The sequence below is a fragment of the Paramisgurnus dabryanus genome, chromosome 22 (assembly GCF_030506205.2).
Source record: "Paramisgurnus dabryanus chromosome 22, PD_genome_1.1, whole genome shotgun sequence".
NCBI classification, from domain to species: Eukaryota; Metazoa; Chordata; class Actinopteri; order Cypriniformes; family Cobitidae; genus Paramisgurnus; species Paramisgurnus dabryanus.
The window spans coordinates 9,393,432-9,399,856 of record NC_133358.1 but is presented as its reverse complement, the minus strand read 5'-3'; the positions used below and the strand labels follow the sequence as shown (position 1 = coordinate 9,399,856).

Here is a 6,425-nt window from a genome sequence, read left to right as displayed (position 1 = left end):
TACCTCATTCAAATTAAGAATAGCATGTTAACACATATCAACTGTAAAAACAACATTGGTTCTTGCCATGGCATGTAGGATCTTAATGTGATACACAGTTGTAGAATTGTAATGCAGACTTTTAAAAGATTTGGCATATGTATAAAAAGTTACAGTCAGGATTCAGGCCCCACCATAGCACAGAGACAGCACTGCTTGAAGTTACAAATGACCTCCTTTTAACATCTAATTGTGGTGAAATCTCAATTTTTATATCACGAGACCTTAGTTCAGCCTTTGACACAATAGATCACACAATTTTACTCAATAGACTACACTCAAAAAATGGGTTTTGTAGCACTGTTCATTATACACAAATATATTTAGTTACATTAACACATACACATTTATTTTTAAGACAAAATACAAGTGTAATGTGTTATGCTAAATCAATTTGTTATTCACTCTGGTTTACCTAAATACCTATCTTTAAACTAAAGTAATTGGTTTACTTTGCGATAGAGAGTAGACCTATTATCAGGTTCATATTCCGGAACAGAGGGGGCGGTAATGCTCCATTAAGCTGGTTACCAACCGCTGGTAAAAAAGGAAGAAGAAGAAGAAGAAGAATTTTTTTCAAACTAAAGGATGTGACGTCATTTTAACGACTTCCACGAAGACGGCGCGCAGGTGATGGTGTGGTAAGTAAACTAAATACGTTTATTCTTCAATCCATCTTAAAACATTGTTGAGGCAACTTTATTTTATGTTTAAGGCGATGGTGTTTGTTTTTGATGGTGATGATTTCACGTCATTTGTGCAGCAGTGAGGTAAAGTGTGTGATTTGTGCGTTTCAAATGTAATGGAGTGCTTCACGCGATCTGTTGTGTGACGTGTTTAAACCGTATTAAACGTGATGTACTCGTGTTTAAACAGTATTAAACGTGTTGTTCAATTTCGGCCATTATTAGTGTTTTATGATAGCAGCAGTGTTGTAAACTGCGTGATTTGTGCGTTTCAAAATGAACGGATTGCTTCACGTGTTCGTGGTGAGTTGAACTTCGATTTTCCGTCGTGTTCCGGTGGTAACGTTTGCCATTGAACTTGTTTTACTGGTGATAATAGTGCTTTTGAAACGTATTTTCCTGTGTTTAGTCAGAGCATTTTCTCAAGGGGTTCTTAAAGTTTATTTTTATTTGTTACTCTGAATGAATACCTAAAGTAAGTTATGTTGAAATGTAAAATTTGTGATCTAAAGTACTAAAACATGAAAGACTGCTGCACGTGCGTTGTGGTGGTTATCATAGATATCATAGTACATATTCTAATTGATATATTCAAGACATGATATGCTCTACTTGTTCATTTAAGTAGGAATTATGCTACAGATGTAATATTGCATGACGACAAAGGCCCACTTTCACTTGTAATTTGTGTGCATGGCATGCAGTGCACTGTCATCAGAAAAAGAATACTTTGCTGACATAAACAGTCACTTAAAGAAGAGTAAAACGGTATTTTGCATGTTATCAGGTTGTGTTTTCCAATCAAATGTCAATGGGACTTCTATATCACACAAAAACAGAAAACACAACCAGTGAGTGATTTTAAGCCTGGTGTAGTTTCCATTGCTGAAGTATTACAGGAGGTCAAACGTTTTTATGGTGATGAGGCAAGTGATGCTTTTGTTCATGACTGAAGCCAGATGTGTTTTATTAAAACAGATTATTTAAACTAGAGCATATCACACATTTTTTTTAGGTAAACTGCATTGTATGTTAAAGTCTGTCAGTGCCTATTTTAGTTAGCTAGCTGATGATTGATTATCCATTGCTTGAGTTATATGGTTGGTGCTTTGTTTGGTGACTTTGAAAAGACAAGTCCACGCATACTGTATTGTAAAATATGCTTTTATTTTGTTAAATGGACAATTCATAAGTTAATGTTTTTTTAAACCATACTTACAATTGATTTAAAAAAAATAATTAACTAAATTTTACTTGTTTTCCACAGTCATACCACAATGACTTCTCCAGTCTGGCTAAAAGTTACAAAAGGTGATCCTTCAGTATGCCATTCCTACTTCAGTGAGTGACCTGTCAAAGGAAATAGAAAAACAATGTAATCTACAAGGACATTTAAGGCTGCAGTTCATGGATTCTGACTTGGGCAATTAGTTTTTAAATCTCATGTACACATCTGAAATTCAAGACAAAAGTACACTAAAGGTGGTATTCCTGACAACACCAAGTGATTGTGACAACTTGCCCCCACCACAACTGAACAGTTCTCAAAAGGAGTACCTGCTCATCACCAGCTCTTTCACTTTCATCCTGTGACACAGTCATTTTGTCAACCCAATCTACATCATTAAGCTCTGACTGTGTTGCAAAAGTGTGTCTTGCCAAATATATAACAAAACTGAGAAAAATTGGCTGTAATGAAGTGAAATTAAATTTACTCAAGCCCAAACCAGCTGGAATTTCCAGTGCTGCTTACCATATAAAAAAAACATGCAACGCTGAGGTGAACTACTGCCCTTACCATCCACAAACGGAGACATCCAAAACACTGGAAGTAGTCAGTTTAATACTTCTGTCTGAAATTAAAAAGAACAATAAGAAAACATTATGAATGCTGATGGACAAGACCTTTTCTATCAGGAGACATGAGGTTGTCAAGGAATCGCCTTCAATAGCAGATTTCAAAACTAGATGGCCTGCTCTTTTCAGAAGGGAAGAGGTGAGTGAAAAGTTTGTGAGTCATTTATGTTTAACTTTATTGGTTTTGTGGTAACAATAATTTATTTTATTTTGTAGATTTGTGCACAGTTTAAAAGAATCACAACAGCCACATTGGTGTCTACATACTTGGCGAAGATGAATCCATATTCTGCAAAGCTTATAAGGATCTATGCAAAACGAGGAGTCGTCAATGGACAGAGAATTAAAAACCTGCTGGTCTCCACAACACGGGTATGATGAACTGCACTCATTAAAACCTTATAATAAAACTTCTTTTTGCACTGGTGAAATTGGAATTAGAAAGTTTCTGGAACTTGTAAAAAAGAAACATAGGTACAGTTTAAAGTGTCCCTTTTTGTTGTTGTTTTCCACTTACATGCTGTATTTTGCATAATAATCTAAAAATAAAGGTAAATGTTTACCTGATATTGTGAATTCTACAATTAATAAAATTTTGATATTTACATATTTAGACTGACAACATTGATCAGACTCCGATCTTTCTTTGTCTACCTGAATGAAGACCCGACCAGTCTAATTAAAGAGTATTTGGTAAGTATATGTGCATATATATACTTTGCTGTATTATCAAGGAATTGAAATGTTGTGGTATCCCAGGTGAAAAAGTAGTACACTTCCATATTGTACTTACAGTGCTCTATTTTAAACTAATTTATACTTGGTATACTAAAATTTATTCTTTAGTACTTTTTAAGATGTTCTTAAGATTATCTAAGTGTACTTATTTGTGCTGTTTTGAGACAACATGATTATGAACTAAAATGTGCTTTGAATATACTATCTCTGTATTAAAAATGTATTTAGTTAAAACTTGTAAACTTGAACCCAACTTTCATACAAAGATGGGTTCAAGTTTACTACGAGTGGTACTTAAATACATTTTTAAAATAGATTTATAGAACATTTTAGTTCATATTCATGGTGTCTCAATAATAGAACAGGGAAGTACAATTATACCTTGTTCACACTGTCAGTCTAAATATGATTTTGGTGCATATTCGAATCCATCAATTCCAATTCAATCACATTTAGAACGTGTGAACGGCCAAAAACCACATGAAATCAGTGTTTTTTTCAAATCTTTTTTGGGCTACATCCATGGGTGGTTTAAAATCCTTTTCAAATCGCATTTCTGGAAATCCAAGTCAGTCTGACCGCTCTGATCGCATTTGTGTAGCTTTTCGGTTATGTCATGCTGTTGCGTCACATAAAACGTAAACACGTCAGATGTTGAGGCAGATTGTCGTGCCAACGCAACGTCATTGCCATAGAAACATTGCAGATAATCCAGAAAACGGCAGAACGCTACAGGACGAACAGTTGTGATCCACAATATGGACAATGAGTTTGTCAAATCGGATATGCCCTAAAATCTGATTTAGACTGACATTGTGAACAATGTACAAGATGTTTAAGATTATCTTAAGTAGTACAAAAGAAGAATTTTTAGTATACTACGTACAGAATTAGTGCATGAAAATAGAGCACTTTAAGTACATTATGGACGTGTACTTTTTCACCTGGGATAACTTTTTATTTTATCTCATCTCCACTCATGGTATTTCAAACCTAGTAGTTTCTTTCTAATGCAGAAAACAAGATATTTTAAATAATGTTGGTAAGCAAACAATACTTGCCCTATTTTACTTTTTGGCTGTTGTACATTATGGAATATGAGACCGTTCTTAAAATACTTCAGTTTTACAGAATCAAGTGATGTGTTGGTTTTGAATAACATTAAATGGTAAATGAGATTTTTCAGAACTTATTAATAAACATAAAATAATTTTATCATTGTCATTCTCACCTGCAGGATACAGATGCACCCAGTACCCAGGAGGCGATCCAGAAGATGGTAATGGGAGTGCTTGTTGTAAAAATGTATGGTTCAGACATCGAAGACAGCCCAGCAGATGTTGGAGTGTTATTAAAGGGATTAAGAGTTCTCGGACCTCAACAACATTGTGTATGCGACAACCATGCTGATGGGACTGAAATATGAACTGAACTTGAGCTACTTTCCCAAATTCAGGTACACTTTTGAAGTATTGCAGTTGTTGTTTCTGGAGCTAGATGGGAAGTAACTATCTCATAAAGTTCAGACGCTGAAGACCAAGCCTTTTGCAGATGTTTTGAGAAAGGAATGTTTTAATATTTCATATGTAAATGCCATGTTTTTGAAATGGCAGTACAATAACATTCAGGAAGTAAGCAGTGTCGTCAATTTATTTTGATAGTTTTGCAGTGTGTTTCTATTTAATTAGATTAATGTAGAGTTGTTTAAAGCTTTGGCTGTACGTAAATGGTCCTGCATCTAATTTGTCATGGAATGTTAACGTTTATAATGTTTTTACAGTACCATTTAACTTAAAATTATACCAAAGTTGTTGAAAAATCTTTGGAAGTCGCATGTGCCAGCTCTCTGAATGGAGAGCAACCTATTTTGTCAGTTAGCATTACAGTTGTGTAATAATGTTGTTTAATTATACGTATCCGGGGGCTTGAAAAAACTGCCTGAATGGTGCTTCGTGCATTTCATTTGTCAGTAAGTGTAAAAAATTGTAATGTTATAAGGTTACATTGTAATATCCAAAGTCCTTGAAAAACTTTGCAAGTTTTTCAAGTTGATGAGTGCATCTCATTTGTCGGTATATCCTTTACGGTATCTGTAGTTTAAGTGCAATAAACATGGCTTGAAGAACTGGTGTCTGAGAATCTTTTATGAATAAAATGAATGTTATATAGAGTTTATTACAAAAAGTATATTTTTGTGTGTGATTTAACTTGAAATAGAAATTGTTGTGTTAAAGTAAATAAAAGTAATTGGATGGAACCACTGTCCACAATGTAAATGAGTTGTATGAATAAACTACTCTTGATTTGGACAAGCAAAAAATATTTGATTAGTTTGTACAAGTTAAACACATGTTCAGAAAACGTAACAATCTTAAGTTATGGATAAGTAACTAAGATAATTTTGTTAAACATTACCACTTCACATTAGTTATTTATTATTCAATTGTGTTGCTGCAACAAAAGAATTTGGCATTGACTGAAAACAACCCTTAAATGTTAATAAAAACTAACTGGGTTGTGTGGAACCACTGTCCACAATAAAATTGTGTTCGTTTAAAGTATCATTTTTTTGAGTGTAGAAAACTATGTTGGCAATAGTGGTCAGGTGCTAGCCTGGTTTAGATCATATTTAACTAACCATTATCAACTTGTTTATATAAATAAGGAAAAGTTATGCAACTCTCTGGTTAAATACAGTGTACCACAGGGATCAGTTCTAGGCCCTATCCTTTTCTCGTTATATATGTTACCTCTAGGAGATATTATCAGGAAACATAACATAAGTTTTCACTGCTATGCAGATGATACCCAGCTTTACATCTCGTCCCCTCTAGTGAAACCCACCAGGTTTCTAAGTGAACATATTAGCGATAATTCATGCTTAATTTACTTCTGTGTGTGTGTGTGTACATACATATATATATATATATATATATATATATATATATATATATATATATATATATATATATATATATATATGTATATGTATATATATATATATATATATATATATATATATTTATATATCTTATTATGTCTTGATCTCTCTCAAGGTTTTTTTCTCCAAGGACTCTGCTGACAGTGGTTTAACTTCGAAAACTC

General features: G+C 33.6%; 1 long non-coding RNA gene across 2 annotated transcripts; it reads left to right on the top strand.

The window, feature by feature from the left end:
- The first annotated feature begins 333 nt into the window (after window positions 1–333).
- LOC141281435 (uncharacterized) lies at window positions 334–5,888 on the top strand. 2 transcript variants are annotated; one of them, XR_012335766.1, is made up of 5 exons: window positions 334–680; window positions 1,993–2,721; window positions 2,799–2,954; window positions 3,197–3,275; window positions 4,558–5,887. It is a non-coding gene; the product is annotated as an uncharacterized lncRNA (long non-coding RNA). The 2 variants fall into 2 exon arrangements; XR_012335767.1 differs by lacking the exon at window positions 334–680 and adding an exon at window positions 731–809 and having other exon boundaries at window positions 4,558–5,888.
- Window positions 5,889–6,425: the final 537 nt, after the last annotated feature.